Source organism: Engystomops pustulosus, chromosome 1, assembly GCF_040894005.1.
Source record: "Engystomops pustulosus chromosome 1, aEngPut4.maternal, whole genome shotgun sequence".
Taxonomy (NCBI): domain Eukaryota; kingdom Metazoa; phylum Chordata; class Amphibia; order Anura; family Leptodactylidae; genus Engystomops; species Engystomops pustulosus.
In genome coordinates this window covers 172,969,901-172,983,165 of record NC_092411.1, presented here as the reverse complement: position 1 = coordinate 172,983,165, position 13,265 = coordinate 172,969,901, and the positions used below count along the sequence as shown (strand labels likewise).

The 13,265-nt window shown below is 45.6% G+C and overlaps 48 pseudogenes; all 48 read left to right on the top strand.

The window, feature by feature from the left end:
- Positions 1-51: 51 nt before the first annotated feature.
- Positions 52-170, top strand: LOC140098580 (5S ribosomal RNA; annotated as a pseudogene).
- Positions 171-242: 72 nt separating this feature from the next.
- LOC140103656 (5S ribosomal RNA) lies at positions 243-361 on the top strand (annotated as a pseudogene).
- A 70-nt stretch (positions 362-431) lies between these two features.
- Positions 432-550, top strand: LOC140097261 (5S ribosomal RNA; annotated as a pseudogene).
- A 72-nt stretch (positions 551-622) lies between these two features.
- Positions 623-741, top strand: LOC140090679 (5S ribosomal RNA; annotated as a pseudogene).
- A 70-nt stretch (positions 742-811) lies between these two features.
- Positions 812-930, top strand: LOC140098457 (5S ribosomal RNA; annotated as a pseudogene).
- Positions 931-1,002: 72 nt separating this feature from the next.
- On the top strand, positions 1,003-1,121 carry LOC140106722 (5S ribosomal RNA; annotated as a pseudogene).
- A 72-nt stretch (positions 1,122-1,193) lies between these two features.
- On the top strand, positions 1,194-1,312 carry LOC140112891 (5S ribosomal RNA; annotated as a pseudogene).
- A 72-nt stretch (positions 1,313-1,384) lies between these two features.
- Positions 1,385-1,503, top strand: LOC140090668 (5S ribosomal RNA; annotated as a pseudogene).
- Positions 1,504-1,766: 263 nt separating this feature from the next.
- LOC140113296 (5S ribosomal RNA) lies at positions 1,767-1,885 on the top strand (annotated as a pseudogene).
- Positions 1,886-1,955: 70 nt separating this feature from the next.
- LOC140109435 (5S ribosomal RNA) lies at positions 1,956-2,074 on the top strand (annotated as a pseudogene).
- Positions 2,075-2,146: 72 nt separating this feature from the next.
- On the top strand, positions 2,147-2,265 carry LOC140103653 (5S ribosomal RNA; annotated as a pseudogene).
- A 70-nt stretch (positions 2,266-2,335) lies between these two features.
- LOC140104137 (5S ribosomal RNA) lies at positions 2,336-2,454 on the top strand (annotated as a pseudogene).
- Positions 2,455-2,524: 70 nt separating this feature from the next.
- LOC140113408 (5S ribosomal RNA) lies at positions 2,525-2,643 on the top strand (annotated as a pseudogene).
- A 72-nt stretch (positions 2,644-2,715) lies between these two features.
- On the top strand, positions 2,716-2,834 carry LOC140113059 (5S ribosomal RNA; annotated as a pseudogene).
- A 70-nt stretch (positions 2,835-2,904) lies between these two features.
- On the top strand, positions 2,905-3,023 carry LOC140113490 (5S ribosomal RNA; annotated as a pseudogene).
- Positions 3,024-3,095: 72 nt separating this feature from the next.
- Positions 3,096-3,214, top strand: LOC140094620 (5S ribosomal RNA; annotated as a pseudogene).
- A 259-nt stretch (positions 3,215-3,473) lies between these two features.
- Positions 3,474-3,592, top strand: LOC140113121 (5S ribosomal RNA; annotated as a pseudogene).
- Positions 3,593-4,044: 452 nt separating this feature from the next.
- Positions 4,045-4,163, top strand: LOC140106077 (5S ribosomal RNA; annotated as a pseudogene).
- A 72-nt stretch (positions 4,164-4,235) lies between these two features.
- LOC140103650 (5S ribosomal RNA) lies at positions 4,236-4,354 on the top strand (annotated as a pseudogene).
- Positions 4,355-4,424: 70 nt separating this feature from the next.
- LOC140098891 (5S ribosomal RNA) lies at positions 4,425-4,543 on the top strand (annotated as a pseudogene).
- A 72-nt stretch (positions 4,544-4,615) lies between these two features.
- On the top strand, positions 4,616-4,734 carry LOC140093424 (5S ribosomal RNA; annotated as a pseudogene).
- Positions 4,735-4,806: 72 nt separating this feature from the next.
- On the top strand, positions 4,807-4,925 carry LOC140099787 (5S ribosomal RNA; annotated as a pseudogene).
- A 70-nt stretch (positions 4,926-4,995) lies between these two features.
- LOC140096574 (5S ribosomal RNA) lies at positions 4,996-5,114 on the top strand (annotated as a pseudogene).
- Positions 5,115-5,186: 72 nt separating this feature from the next.
- LOC140104336 (5S ribosomal RNA) lies at positions 5,187-5,305 on the top strand (annotated as a pseudogene).
- A 70-nt stretch (positions 5,306-5,375) lies between these two features.
- LOC140090657 (5S ribosomal RNA) lies at positions 5,376-5,494 on the top strand (annotated as a pseudogene).
- Positions 5,495-5,755: 261 nt separating this feature from the next.
- LOC140096563 (5S ribosomal RNA) lies at positions 5,756-5,874 on the top strand (annotated as a pseudogene).
- Positions 5,875-5,946: 72 nt separating this feature from the next.
- On the top strand, positions 5,947-6,065 carry LOC140090646 (5S ribosomal RNA; annotated as a pseudogene).
- A 70-nt stretch (positions 6,066-6,135) lies between these two features.
- On the top strand, positions 6,136-6,254 carry LOC140090635 (5S ribosomal RNA; annotated as a pseudogene).
- Positions 6,255-6,324: 70 nt separating this feature from the next.
- Positions 6,325-6,443, top strand: LOC140090624 (5S ribosomal RNA; annotated as a pseudogene).
- A 72-nt stretch (positions 6,444-6,515) lies between these two features.
- Positions 6,516-6,634, top strand: LOC140112889 (5S ribosomal RNA; annotated as a pseudogene).
- Positions 6,635-7,086: 452 nt separating this feature from the next.
- Positions 7,087-7,205, top strand: LOC140093303 (5S ribosomal RNA; annotated as a pseudogene).
- Positions 7,206-7,277: 72 nt separating this feature from the next.
- LOC140099776 (5S ribosomal RNA) lies at positions 7,278-7,396 on the top strand (annotated as a pseudogene).
- Positions 7,397-7,466: 70 nt separating this feature from the next.
- On the top strand, positions 7,467-7,585 carry LOC140090613 (5S ribosomal RNA; annotated as a pseudogene).
- A 70-nt stretch (positions 7,586-7,655) lies between these two features.
- LOC140098880 (5S ribosomal RNA) lies at positions 7,656-7,774 on the top strand (annotated as a pseudogene).
- Positions 7,775-7,846: 72 nt separating this feature from the next.
- On the top strand, positions 7,847-7,965 carry LOC140093170 (5S ribosomal RNA; annotated as a pseudogene).
- A 72-nt stretch (positions 7,966-8,037) lies between these two features.
- LOC140099765 (5S ribosomal RNA) lies at positions 8,038-8,156 on the top strand (annotated as a pseudogene).
- A 70-nt stretch (positions 8,157-8,226) lies between these two features.
- Positions 8,227-8,345, top strand: LOC140112969 (5S ribosomal RNA; annotated as a pseudogene).
- A 70-nt stretch (positions 8,346-8,415) lies between these two features.
- On the top strand, positions 8,416-8,534 carry LOC140106925 (5S ribosomal RNA; annotated as a pseudogene).
- A 261-nt stretch (positions 8,535-8,795) lies between these two features.
- On the top strand, positions 8,796-8,914 carry LOC140106070 (5S ribosomal RNA; annotated as a pseudogene).
- Positions 8,915-8,986: 72 nt separating this feature from the next.
- Positions 8,987-9,105, top strand: LOC140103646 (5S ribosomal RNA; annotated as a pseudogene).
- A 70-nt stretch (positions 9,106-9,175) lies between these two features.
- LOC140098868 (5S ribosomal RNA) lies at positions 9,176-9,294 on the top strand (annotated as a pseudogene).
- A 72-nt stretch (positions 9,295-9,366) lies between these two features.
- On the top strand, positions 9,367-9,485 carry LOC140093048 (5S ribosomal RNA; annotated as a pseudogene).
- Positions 9,486-9,557: 72 nt separating this feature from the next.
- On the top strand, positions 9,558-9,676 carry LOC140099753 (5S ribosomal RNA; annotated as a pseudogene).
- A 70-nt stretch (positions 9,677-9,746) lies between these two features.
- On the top strand, positions 9,747-9,865 carry LOC140096552 (5S ribosomal RNA; annotated as a pseudogene).
- Positions 9,866-9,937: 72 nt separating this feature from the next.
- Positions 9,938-10,056, top strand: LOC140113036 (5S ribosomal RNA; annotated as a pseudogene).
- A 70-nt stretch (positions 10,057-10,126) lies between these two features.
- On the top strand, positions 10,127-10,245 carry LOC140092927 (5S ribosomal RNA; annotated as a pseudogene).
- A 451-nt stretch (positions 10,246-10,696) lies between these two features.
- Positions 10,697-10,815, top strand: LOC140090602 (5S ribosomal RNA; annotated as a pseudogene).
- A 1,594-nt stretch (positions 10,816-12,409) lies between these two features.
- LOC140113253 (5S ribosomal RNA) lies at positions 12,410-12,527 on the top strand (annotated as a pseudogene).
- Positions 12,528-13,265: the final 738 nt, after the last annotated feature.

The following is a 13,265-nucleotide window of genomic DNA, read 5'->3' as shown; positions in this document are numbered from 1 at the left end:
TGTTAGTTTCTCTATGAGATAGTAAAAGAAGGTTCAAATTGAACGGCTGCTGTCAACGGCCATTCTAAGCTGAATGTGCCTGCTCTCATCAGATCGCAGCAGCAATGCAGCTTAAGGCTTGGCAAGTACCAGCATGGGAGACTGGCTGGGAATCCCAAGTTCCGTTGACCTTTTTGAACCTGAAAATTGTGTTAGTTTCCCTGTCAAAGATGGTAAAAGAAGGTTCAAATTTAACAGCTGCTGTCAACGGCCGTTCTAAGCTGAATGTGCCTGCTCTCGTCAGATCGCAGCAGCAATGCAGCTTAAGGCTTGGCAAGTACCAGCATGGGAGACTGGCTGGGAATCCCAAGTTCCGTTGACCTTTTTGAACCTGAAAATTGTGTTAGTTTCTCTATGAGATAGTAAAAGAAGGTTCAAATTGAACAGCTGCTATCAACGGCCATTCTAAGCTGAATGTGCCTGCTCTCGTCAGATCGCAGCAGCAATGCAGCTTAAGGCTTGGCAAGTACCAGCATGGGAGACTGTCTGGGAATCCCAAGTTCCGTTGACCTTTTTGAATCTGAAAATTGTGTTAGTTTCTCTGTCAAAGATAGTAAAAGAAGGTTCAAATTGAACAGCTGCTGTCAACGGCCATTCTAAGCTGAATGTGCCTGCTCTCGTCAGATCGCAGCAGCAATGCAGCTTAAGGCTTGGCAAGTACCAGCATGGGAGACTGGCTGGGAATCCCAAGTTCCGTTGACCTTTTTGAACCTGAAAATTGTGTTAGTTTCTCTATGAGATAGTAAAAGAAGGTTCAAATTGAACAGCTCCTGTCAACGGCCATTCTAAGCTGAATGTGCCTGCTCTCATCAGATCGCAGCAGCAATGCAGCTTAAGGCTTGGCAAGTACCAGCATGGGAGACTGGCTGGGAATCCCAAGTTCCGTTGACCTTTTTGAACCTGAAAATTGTATTAGTTTCTCTGTCAAAGATGGTAAAAGAAGGTTCAAATTGAGCAGCTGCTGTCAACGGCCATTCTAAGCTCAATGTGCCTGCTCTCGTCAGATCGCAGCAGCAATGCAGCTTAAGGCTTGGCAAGTACCGGCATGGGAGACTGGCTGGGAATCCCAAGTTCCGTTGACCTTTTTGAATCTGAAAATTGTGTTAGTTTCTCTGTCAAAGATGGTAAAAGAAGGTTCAAATTGAACAGCTGCTGTCAACGGCCATTCTAAGCTGTATGTGCCTGCTCTCATCAGATCGCAACAGCAATGCAGCTTAAGGCTTGGCAAGTCCCAGCATGGGAGACTGGCTGGGAATCCCAAGTTCCGTTGACCTTTTTGAATCTGAAAATTGTGTTAGTTTCTCTGTCAAAGATGGTAAAAGAAGGTTCAAATTGAACAGCTGCTGTCAACGGCCATTCTAAGCTGAATGTGCCTGCTCTCGTCAGATCGCAGCAGCAATGCAGCTTAAGGCTTGGCAAGTACCAGCATGGGAGACTGGCTGGGAATCCCAAGTTCCGTTGACCTTTTTGAATCTGAAAATTGTGTTAGTTTCTCTGTCAAAGATGGTAAAAGAATGTTCAAATTGAATAGCTGCTGTCAACGGCCATTCTAAGCTGAATGTGCCTGCTCTCGTCAGATCGCAGCAGCAATGCTGCTTAAGGCTTGGCAAGTCCCAGCATGGGAGACTGGCTGGGAATCCCAAGTTCCATTGACCTTTTTGAACCTGAAAATTGTGTTAGTTTCTCTGTCAAAGATGGTAAAAGAAGGTTCAAATTGAACAGCTGCTGTCAACGGCCATTCTAAGCTGAATGTGCCTGCTCTCGTCAGATCGCAGCAGCAATGCAGCTTAAGGCTTTGCAAGTACCAGCATGGGAGACTGGCTGGGAATCCCAAGTTCCGTTGAACTTTTTGAACCTGAAAATTGTGTTAGTTTCTCTATGAGATAGTAAAAGAAGGTTCAAATTGAACAGCTGCTGTCAACGGCCATTCTAAGCTGAATGTGCCTGCTCTCGTCAGATCGCAGCAGCAATGCAGCTTAAGGCTTGGCAAGTAGCAGCATGGGAGACTGGCTGGAAATCCCAAGTTCCGTTGACCTTTTTGAACCTGAAAATTGTGTTAGTTTCCCTGTCAAAGATGGTAAAAGAAGGTTCAAATTTAACAGCTGCTGTCAACGGCCGTTCTAAGCTGAATGTGCCTGCTCTCGTCAGATCGCAGCAGCAATGCAGCTTAAGGCTTGGCAAGTACCAGCATGGGAGACTGGCTGGGAATCCCAAGTTCCGTTGACCTTTTTGAACCTGAAAATTGTGTTAGTTTCTCTATGAGATAGTAAAAGAAGGTTCAAATTGAACAGCTGCTATCAACGGCCATTCTAAGCTGAATGTGCCTGCTCTCGTCAGATCGCAGCAGCAATGCAGCTTAAGGCTTGGCAAGTACCAGCATGGGAGACTGGCTGGGAATCCCAAGTTCCGTTGAACTTTTTGAACCTGAAAATTGTGTTAGTTTCTCTATGAGATAGTAAAAGAAGGTTCAAATTGAACAGCTGCTGTCAACTGCCATTCTAAGCTGAATGTGCCTGCTCTCGTCAGATCGCAGCAGCAATGCAGCTTAAGGCTTGGCAAGTACCAGCATGGGAGACTGGCTGGAAATCCCAAGTTCCGTTGACCTTTTTGAACCTGAAAATTGTGTTAGTTTTACTGTCAAAGATGGTAAAAGAAGGTTCAAATTGAACAGCTGCTGTCAACGGCCATTCTAAGCTGAATGTGACTGCTCTCGTCAGATCGCAGCAGCAATGCAGCTTAAGGCTTGGCAAGTACCAGCATGGGAGACTGGCTGGGAATCCCAAGTTCCGCTGACCTTTTTGAACCTGAAAATTGTGTTAGTTTCTCTATGAGATAGTAAAAGAAGGTTCAAATTGAACACCTGCTGTCAACGGCCATTCTAAGCTGAATGTGCCTGCTCTCGTCAGATCGCAGCAGCAATGCAGCTTAAGGCTTGGAAAGTACCAGCATGGGAGACTGGCTGGGAATCCCAAGTTCCGTTGACCTTTTTGAATCTGAAAATTGTGTTAGTTTCTCTGTCAAAGATGGTAAAAGAAGGTTCAAATTGAACAGCTGCTGTCAACGGCCATTCTAAGCTGAATGTTCCTGCTCTCGTCAGATCGCAGCAGCAATGCAGCTTAAGGCTTGGCAAGTACCAGCATGGGAGACTGGCTGGGAATCCCAAGTTCCGTTGACCTTTTTGAACCTGAAAATTGTGTTAGTTTCTCTATGAGATAGTAAAAGAAGGTTCAAATTGAACAGCTGCTGTCAACGGCCATTCTAAGCTGAATGTGCCTGCTCTTGTCAGATTGCAGCAGCAATGCAGCTTAAGGCTTGGCAAGTACCAGCATGGGAGACTGGCTGGGAATCCCAAGTTCCGTTGAACTTTTTGAACCTGAAAATTGTGTTAGTTTCTCTATGAGATAGTAAAAGAAGGTTCAAATTGAACGGTTGCTGTCAACGGCCATTCTAAGCTGAATGTGCCTGCTCTCATCAGATCGCAGCAGCAATGCATCTTAAGGCTTGGCAAGTACCAGCATGGGAGACTGGCTGGGAATCCAAAGTTCTGTTGACCTCTTTGAACCTGAAAATTGTGTTAGTTTCTCTGTCAAAGATGGTAAAAGAATGTTCAAATTGAATAGCTGCTGTCAACGGCCATTCTAAGCTGAATGGGCCTGCTCTCGTCAGATCGCAGCAGCAATGCTGCTTAAGGCTTGGCAAGTCCCAGCATGGGAGACTGGCTGGGAATCCCAAGTTCCATTGACCTTTTTGAACCTGAAAATTGTGTTAGTTTCTCTGTCAAAGATGGTAAAAGAAGGTTCAAATTGAACAGCTGCTGTCAACGGCCATTCTAAGCTAAATGTGCCTGCTCTCGTCAGATCGCAGCAGCAATGCAGCTTAAGGCTTTGCAAGTACCAGCATGGGAGACTGGCTGGGAATCCCAAGTTCCGTTGAACTTTTTGAACCTGAAAATTGTGTTAGTTTCTCTATGAGATAGTAAAAGAAGGTTCAAATTGAACAGCTGCTGTCAACGGCCATTCTAAGCTGAATGTGCCTGCTCTCGTCAGATCGCAGCAGCAATGCAGCTTAAGGCTTGGCAAGTACCAGCATGGGAGACTGGCTGGAAATCCCAAGTTCCGTTGACCTTTTTGAACCTGAAAATTGTGTTAGTTTCCCTGTCAAAGATGGTAAAAGAAGGTTCAAATTAAAAAGCTGCTGTCAACGGCCGTTCTAAGCTGAATGTGCCTGCTCTCGTCAGATCGCAGCAGCAATGCAGCTTAAGGCTTGGCAAGTACCAGCATGGGAGACTGGCTGGGAATCCCAAGTTCCGTTGACCTTTTTGAACCTGAAAATTGTGTTAGTTTCTCTATGAGATAGTAAAAGAAGGTTCAAATTGAACAGCTGCTGTCAACGGCCATTCTAAGCTGAATGTGCCTGCTCTCGTCAGATCGCAGCAGCAATGCAGCTTAAGGCTTGGCGAGTACCAGCATGGGAGACTGGCTGGGAATCCCAAGTTCTGTTGACCTTTTTGAACCTGAAAATTGTATTAGTTTCTCTGTTAAAGATGGTAAAAGAAGGTTCAAATTGAACAGCTGCTGTCAACGGCCATTCTAAGCTGAATGTGCCTGCTCTCGTCAGATCGCAGCAGCAATGCAGCTTAAGGCTTGGCAAGTACCAGCATGGGAGACTGTCTGGGAATCCCAAGTTCCGTTGACCTTTTTGAATCTGAAAATTGTGTTAGTTTCTCTGTCAAAGATGGTAAAAGAAGGTTCAAATTGAACAGCTGCTGTCAACGGCCATTCTAAGCTGAATGTGCCTGCTCTCGTCAGATCGCAGCAGAAATGCAGCTTAAGGCTTGGCAAGTACCAGCATGGGAGACTGGCTGGGAATCCCAAGTTCCGTTGACCTTTTTGAACCTGAAAATTGTGTTAGTTTCTCTATGAGATAGTAAAAGAAGGTTCAAATTGAACAGCTGCTGTCAACGGCCATTCTAAGCTGAATGTGCCTGCTCTCGTCAGATCGCAGCAGCAATGCAGCTTAAGGCTTGGCAAGTACCAGCATGGGAGACTGGCTGGGAATCCCAAGTTCTGTTGACCTTTTTGAACCTGAAAATTGTGTTAGTTTCTCTGTCAAAGATGGTAAAAGAAGGTTCAAATTGAACAGCTGCTGTCAACGACCATTCTAAGCTGAATGTGCCTGCTCTCGTCAGATCGCAGCAGCAATGCAGCTTAAGGCTTGGCAAGTACCAGCATGGGAGACTGGCTGGGAATCCCAAGTTCCGTTGACCTTTTTGAACCTGAAAATTATGTTAGTTTCTCTATGAGATAGTAAAAGAAGGTTCAAATTGAACAGCTGCTGTCAACGGCCATTCTAAGCTGAATGTGCCTGCTCTCGTCAGATCGCAGCAGCAATGCAGCTTAAGGCTTGGCAAGTACCAGCATGGGAGACTGGCTGGGAATCCCAAGTTCCGTTGACCTTTTTGAACCTGAAAATTGTATTAGTTTCTCTGTCAAAGATGGTAAAAGAAGGTTCAAATTGAACAGCTGCTGTCAACTACCATTCTAAGCTGAATGTGCCTGCTCTCGTCAGATTGCAGCAGCAATGCAGCTTAAGGCTTGGCAAGTACCAGCATGGGAGACTGGCTGGGAATCCCAAGTTCCGTTGACCTTTTTGAACCTGAAAATTGTGTTAGTTTCTCTATGAGGTAGTAAAAGAAGGTTCACATTGAACAGCTGCTGTCAACGGCCATTCTAAGCTGAATGTGCCTGCTCTCGTCAGATCGCAGCAGCAATGCAGCTTAAGGCTTGGCAAGTACCAGCATGGGAGACTGGCTGGGAATCCCAAGTTCTGTTGACCTTTTTGAACCTGAAAATTGTGTTAGTTTCCCTGTCAAAGATGGTAAAAGAAGGTTCAAATTGAACAGCTGCTGTCAACGGCCATTCTAAGCTGAATGTGCCTGCTCTCGTCAGATCGCAGCAGCAATGCAGCTTAAGGCTTGGCAAGTACCAGCATGGGAGACTGGCTGGGAATCCCAAGTTCCGTTGACCTTTTTGAACCTGAAAATTGTGTTAGTTTCTCTATGAGATAGTAAAAGAAGGTTCAAATTGAACAGCTGCTGTCAACGGCCATTCTAAGCTGAATGTGCCTGCTCTCGTCAGATCGCAGCAGCAATGCAGCTTAAGGCTTGGCAAGTACCAGCATGGGAGACTGGCTGGGAATCCCAAGTTCCGTTGACCTTTTTGAACCTGAAAATTGTGTTAGTTTCTCTATGAGATAGTAAAAGAAGGTTCAAATTGAACAGCTGCTGTCAACGGCCATTCTAAGCTGAATGTGCCTGCTCTCGTCAGATCGCAGCAGCAATGCAGCTTAAGGCTTGGCAAGTACCAGCATGGGAGACTGGCTGGGAATCCCAAGTTCCGTTGACCTTTTTGAACCTGAAAATTGTGTTAGTTTCTCTGTCAAAGATGGTAAAAGAAGGTTCAAATTGAACAGCTGCTGTCAACGGCCATTCTAAGCTGAATGTGCCTGCTCTCGTCAGATCGGAGCAGCAATGCAGCTTAAGGCTTGGCAAGTACCAGCATGGGAGACTGGCTGGGAATCCCAAGTTCCGTTGACCTTTTTGAACCTGAAAATTGTGTTAGTTTCCCTGTCAAAGATAGTAAAAGAAGGTTCAAATTGAACAGCTGCTGTCAATGGCCATTATAAGCTGAATGTGCCTGCTCTCATCAGATCGCAGCAGCAATGCAGCTTAAGGCTTGGCAAGTACCAGCATGGGAGACTGGCTGGGAATCCCAAGTTCCGTTGAACTTTTTGAACCTGAAAATTGTGTTAGTTTCTCTATGAGATAGTAAAAGAAGGTTCAAATTGAACAGCTACTTTCAACGGCCATTCTAAGCTGAATGTGCCTGCTCTCGTCAGATCGCTGCAGCAATGCAGCTTAAGGCTTGGCGAGTACCAGCATGGGAGACTGGCTGGGAATCCAAAGTTCTGTTGACCTTTTTGAACCTGAAAATTGTATTAGTTTCTCTGTTAAAGATGGTAAAAGAAGGTTCAAATTGAACAGCTGCTGTCAACGGCCATTCTAAGCTGAATGTGCCTGCTCTCGTCAGATCGCAGCAGCAATGCAGCTTAAGGCTTGGCAAGTACCAGCATGGGAGACTGTCTGGGAATCCCAAGTTCCGTTGACCTTTTTGAATCTGAAAATTGTGTTAGTTTCTCTGTCAAAGATGGTAAAAGAAGGTTCAAATTGAACAGCTGCTGTCAACGGCCATTCTAAGCTGAATGTGCCTGCTCTCGTCAGATCGCAGCAGAAATGCAGCTTAAGGCTTGGCAAGTACCAGCATGGGAGACTGGCTGGGAATCCCAAGTTCCGTTGACCTTTTTGAACCTGAAAATTGTGTTAGTTTCTCTATGAGATAGTAAAAGAAGGTTCAAATTGAACAGCTGCTGTCAACGGCCATTCTAAGCTGAATGTGCCTGCTCTCGTCAGATCGCAGCAGCAATGCAGCTTAAGGCTTGGCAAGTACCAGCATGGGAGACTGGCTGGGAATCCCAAGTTCCGTTGACCTTTTTGAACCTGAAAATTGTGTTAGTTTCTCTATGAGATAGTAAAAGAAGGTTCAAATTGAACAGCTGCTGTCAACGGCCATTCTAAGCTGAATGTGCCTGCTCTCGTCAGATCGCAGCAGCAATGCAGCTTAAGGCTTGGCGAGTACCAGCATGGGAGACTGGCTGGGAATCCCAAGTTCTGTTGACCTTTTTGAACCTGAAAATTGTATTAGTTTCTCTGTTAAAGATGGTAAAAGAAGGTTCAAATTGAACAGCTGCTGTCAACGGCCATTCTAAGCTGAATGTGCCTGCTCTCGTCAGATCGCAGCAGCAATGCAGCTTAAGGCTTGGCAAGTACCAGCATGGGAGACTGTCTGGGAATCCCAAGTTCCGTTGACCTTTTTGAATCTGAAAATTGTGTTAGTTTCTCTGTCAAAGATGGTAAAAGAAGGTTCAAATTGAACAGCTGCTGTCAACGGCCATTCTAAGCTGAATGTGCCTGCTCTCGTCAGATCGCAGCAGAAATGCAGCTTAAGGCTTGGCAAGTACCAGCATGGGAGACTGGCTGGGAATCCCAAGTTCCGTTGACCTTTTTGAACCTGAAAATTGTGTTAGTTTCTCTATGAGATAGTAAAAGAAGGTTCAAATTGAACAGCTGCTGTCAACGGCCATTCTAAGCTGAATGTGCCTGCTCTTGTCAGATCGCAGCAGCAATGCAGCTTAAGGCTTGGCAAGTACCAGCATGGGAGACTGGCTGGGAATCCCAAGTTCCGTTGAACTTTTTGAACCTGAAAATTGTGTTAGTTTCTCTATGAGATAGTAAAAGAAGGTTCAAATTGAACGGTTGCTGTCAACGGCCATTCTAAGCTGAATGTGCCTGCTCTCATCAGATCGCAGCAGCAATGCAGCTTAAGGCTTGGCAAGTACCAGCATGGGAGACTGGCTGGGAATCCAAAGTTCTGTTGACCTCTTTGAACCTGAAAATTGTGTTAGTTTCTCTGTCAAAGATGGTAAAAGAATGTTCAAATTGAATAGCTGCTGTCAACGGCCATTCTAAGCTGAATGGGCCTGCTCTCGTCAGATCGCAGCAGCAATGCTGCTTAAGGCTTGGCAAGTCCCAGCATGGGAGACTGGCTGGGAATCCCAAGTTCCATTGACCTTTTTGAACCTGAAAATTGTGTTAGTTTCTCTATGAGATAGTAAAAGAAGGTTCAAATTGAACAGCTGCTGTCAACGGCCATTCTAAGCTGAATGTGCCTGCTCTCGTCAGATCGCAGCAGCAATGCAGCTTAAGGCTTGGCAAGTACCAGCATGGGAGACTGGCTGGAAATCCCAAGTTCCGTTGACCTTTTTGAACCTGAAAATTGTGTTAGTTTCCCTGTCAAAGATGGTAAAAGAAGGTTCAAATTAAAAAGCTGCTGTCAACGGCCGTTCTAAGCTGAATGTGCCTGCTCTCGTCAGATCGCAGCAGCAATGCAGCTTAAGGCTTGGCAAGTACCAGCATGGGAGACTGGCTGGGAATCCCAAGTTCCGTTGACCTTTTTGAACCTGAAAATTGTGTTAGTTTCTCTATGAGATAGTAAAAGAAGGTTCAAATTGAACAGCTGCTGTCAACGGCCATTCTAAGCTGAATGTGCCTGCTCTCGTCAGATCGCAGCAGCAATGCAGCTTAAGGCTTGGCGAGTACCAGCATGGGAGACTGGCTGGGAATCCCAAGTTCTGTTGACCTTTTTGAACCTGAAAATTGTATTAGTTTCTCTGTTAAAGATGGTAAAAGAAGGTTCAAATTGAACAGCTGCTGTCAACGGCCATTCTAAGCTGAATGTGCCTGCTCTCGTCAGATCGCAGCAGCAATGCAGCTTAAGGCTTGGCAAGTACCAGCATGGGAGACTGTCTGGGAATCCCAAGTTCCGTTGACCTTTTTGAATCTGAAAATTGTGTTAGTTTCTCTGTCAAAGATGGTAAAAGAAGGTTCAAATTGAACAGCTGCTGTCAACGGCCATTCTAAGCTGAATGTGCCTGCTCTCGTCAGATCGCAGCAGAAATGCAGCTTAAGGCTTGGCAAGTACCAGCATGGGAGACTGGCTGGGAATCCCAAGTTCCGTTGACCTTTTTGAACCTGAAAATTGTGTTAGTTTCTCTATGAGATAGTAAAAGAAGGTTCAAATTGAACAGCTGCTGTCAACGGCCATTCTAAGCTGAATGTGCCTGCTCTCGTCAGATCGCAGCAGCAATGCAGCTTAAGGCTTGGCAAGTACCAGCATGGGAGACTGGCTGGGAATCCCAAGTTCTGTTGACCTTTTTGAACCTGAAAATTGTGTTAGTTTCTCTGTCAAAGATGGTAAAAGAAGGTTCAAATTGAACAGCTGCTGTCAACAACCATTCTAAGCTGAATGTGCCTGCTCTCGTCAGATCGCAGCAGCAATGCAGCTTAAGGCTTGGCAAGTACCAGCATGGGAGACTGGCTGGGAATCCCAAGTTCCGTTGACCTTTTTGAACCTGAAAATTATGTTAGTTTCTCTATGAGATAGTAAAAGAAGGTTCAAATTGAACAGCTGCTGTCAACGGCCATTCTAAGCTGAATGTGCCTGCTCTCGTCAGATCGCAGCAGCAATGCAGCTTAAGGCTTGGCAAGTACCAGCATGGGAGACTGTCTGGGAATCCCAAGTTCCGTTGACCTTTTTGAACCTGAAAATTGTATTAGTTTCTCTGTCAAAGATGGTAAAAGAAGGTTCAAATTGAACAGCTGCTGTCAACTGCCATTCTAAGCTGAATGTGCCTGCTTTCGTCAGATTGCAGCAGCAATGCAGCTTAAGGCTTGGCAAGTACCAGCATGGGAGACTGGCTGGGAATCCCAAGTTCCGTTGACCTTTTTGAACCTGAAAATTGTGTTAGTTTCTCTATAAAAATAGTAAAAGAAGGTTCAAATTGAACAGCTGCTGTCAACGGCCATTCTAAGCTGAATGTGCCTGCTCTCGTCAGATCGCAGCAGCAATGCAGCTTAAGGCTTGGCAAGTACCAGCATGGGAGACTGGCTGGGAATCCCAAGTTCCGTTGACATTTTTGAACCTGAAAATTGTGTTAGTTTCTCTATGAGATAGTAAAAGAAGGTTCAAATTGAACAGCTGCTGTCAACGGCCATTCTAAGCTGAATGTGCCTGCTCTCGTCAGATCGCAGCAGCAATGCAGCTTAAGGCTTGGCAAGTACCAGCATGGGAGACTGGCTGGGAATCCCAAGTTCCGTTGACCTTTTTGAACCTGAAAATTGTATTAGTTTCTCTGTCAAAGATGGTAAAAGAAGGTTCAAATTGAACAGCTGCTGTCAACTGCCATTCTAAGCTGAATGTGCCTGCTCTCGTCAGATTGCAGCAGCAATGCAGCTTAAGGCTTGGCAAGTACCAGCATGGGAGACTGGCTGGGAATCCCAAGTTCCGTTGACCTATTTGAACCTGAAAATTGTGTTAGTTTCCCTGTCAAAGATGGTAAAAGAAGGTTCAAATTTAACAGCTGCTGTCAACGGCCATTCTAAGCTGAATGTGCCTGCTCTCGTCAGATCGCAGCAGCAATGCAGCTTAAGGCTTGGCAAGTACCAGCATGGGAGACTGGCTGGGAATCCCAAGTTCCGTTGACCTTTTTGAACCTGAAAATTGTGTTAGTTTCTCAATGAGATAGTAAAAGAAGGTTCAAATTGAACACCTGCTGTCAACGGCCATTCTAAGCTGAATGTGCCTGCTCTCGTCAGATCGCAGCAGCAATGCAGCTTAAGGCTTGGCAAGTACCAGCATGGGAGACTGGCTGGGAATCCCAAGTTCCGTTGACCTTTTTGAACCTGAAAATTGTGTTAGTTTCTCTATGAGATAGTAAAAGAAGGTTCAAATTGAACAGCTGCTGTCAACGGCCATTCTAAGCTGAATGTGCCTGCTCTCGTCAGATCGCAGCAGCAATGCAGCTTAAGGCTTGGCAAGTACCAGCATGGGAGACTGGCTGGGAATCCCAAGTTCCGTTGACCTTTTTGAACCTGAAAATTGTGTTAGTTTCTCTGTCAAAGATGGTAAAAGAAGGTTCAAATTGAACAGCTGCTGTCAACGGCCATTCTAAGCTGAATGTGCCTGCTCTCGTCAGATCGGAGCAGCAATGCAGCTTAAGGCTTTGCAAGTACCAGCATGGGAGACTGGCTGGGAATCCCAAGTTCCGTTGACCTTTTTGAACCTGAAAATTGTGTTAGTTTCTCTGTCAAAGATGGTAAAAGAAGGTTCGAATTGAACAACTGCTGTCAACGGCCATTCTAAGCTGAATGTGCCTGCTCTCGTCAGATCGCAGCAGCAATGCAGCTTAAGGCTTGGCAAGTACCAGCATGGGAGACTGGCTGGGAATCCCAAGTTCCGTTGACCTTTTTGAACCTGAAAATTGTGTTAGTTTCCCTGTCAAAGATAGTAAAAGAAGGTTCAAATTGAACAGCTGCTGTCAATGGCCATTATAAGCTGAATGTGCCTGCTCTCATCAGATCGCAGCAGCAATGCAGCTTAAGGCTTGGCAAGTACCAGCATGGGAGACTGGCTGGGAATCCCAAGTTCCGTTGAACTTTTTGAACCTGAAAATTGTGTTAGTTTCTCTATGAGATAGTAAAAGAAGGTTCAAATTGAACAGCTACTTTCAACGGCCATTCTAAGCTGAATGTGCCTGCTCTCGTCAGATCGCTGCAGCAATGCAGCTTAAGGCTTGGCGAGTACCAGCATGGGAGACTGGCTGGGAATCCAAAGTTCTGTTGACCTTTTTGAACCTGAAAATTGTATTAGTTTCTCTGTTAAAGATGGTAAAAGAAGGTTCAAATTGAACAGCTGCTGTCAACGGCCATTCTAAGCTGAATGTGCCTGCTCTCGTCAGATCGCAGCAGCAATGCAGCTTAAGGCTTGGCAAGTACCAGCATGGGAGACTGTCTGGGAATCCCAAGTTCCGTTGACCTTTTTGAATCTGAAAATTGTGTTAGTTTCTCTGTCAAAGATGGTAAAAGAAGGTTCAAATTGAACAGCTGCTGTCAACGGCCATTCTAAGCTGAATGTGCCTGCTCTCGTCAGATAGCAGCAGAAATGCAGCTTAAGGCTTGGCAAGTACCAGCATGGGAGACTGGCTGGGAATCCCAAGTTCCGTTGACCTTTTTGAACCTGAAAATTGTGTTAGTTTCTCTATGAGATAGTAAAAGAAGGTTCAAATTGAACAGCTGCTGTCAACGGCCATTCTAAGGTGAATGTGCCTGCTCTCGTCAGATCGCAGCAGCAATGCAGCTTAAGGCTTGGCAAGTACCAGCATGGGAGACTGGCTGGGAATCCCAAGTTCCGTTGACCTTTTTGAACCTGAAAATTGTGTTAGTTTCTCTGTCAAAGATGGTAAAAGAAGGTTCAAATTGAACAGCTGCTGTCAACGGCCATTCTAAGCTGAATGTGCCTGCTCTCGTCAGATCGCAGCAGCAATGCAGCTTAAGGCTTGGCGAGTACCAGCATGGGAGACTGGCTGGGAATCCCAAGTTCCGTTGACCTTTTTGAACCTGAAAATTGTGTTAGTTTCTCTATGAGATAGTAAAAGAAGGTTCACATTGAACAGCTGCTGTCAACGGCCATTCTAAGCTGAATGTGCCTGCTCTCGTCAGATCGCAGCAGCAATGCAGCTTAAGGCTTGGCAAGTACCAGCATGGGAGACTGGCT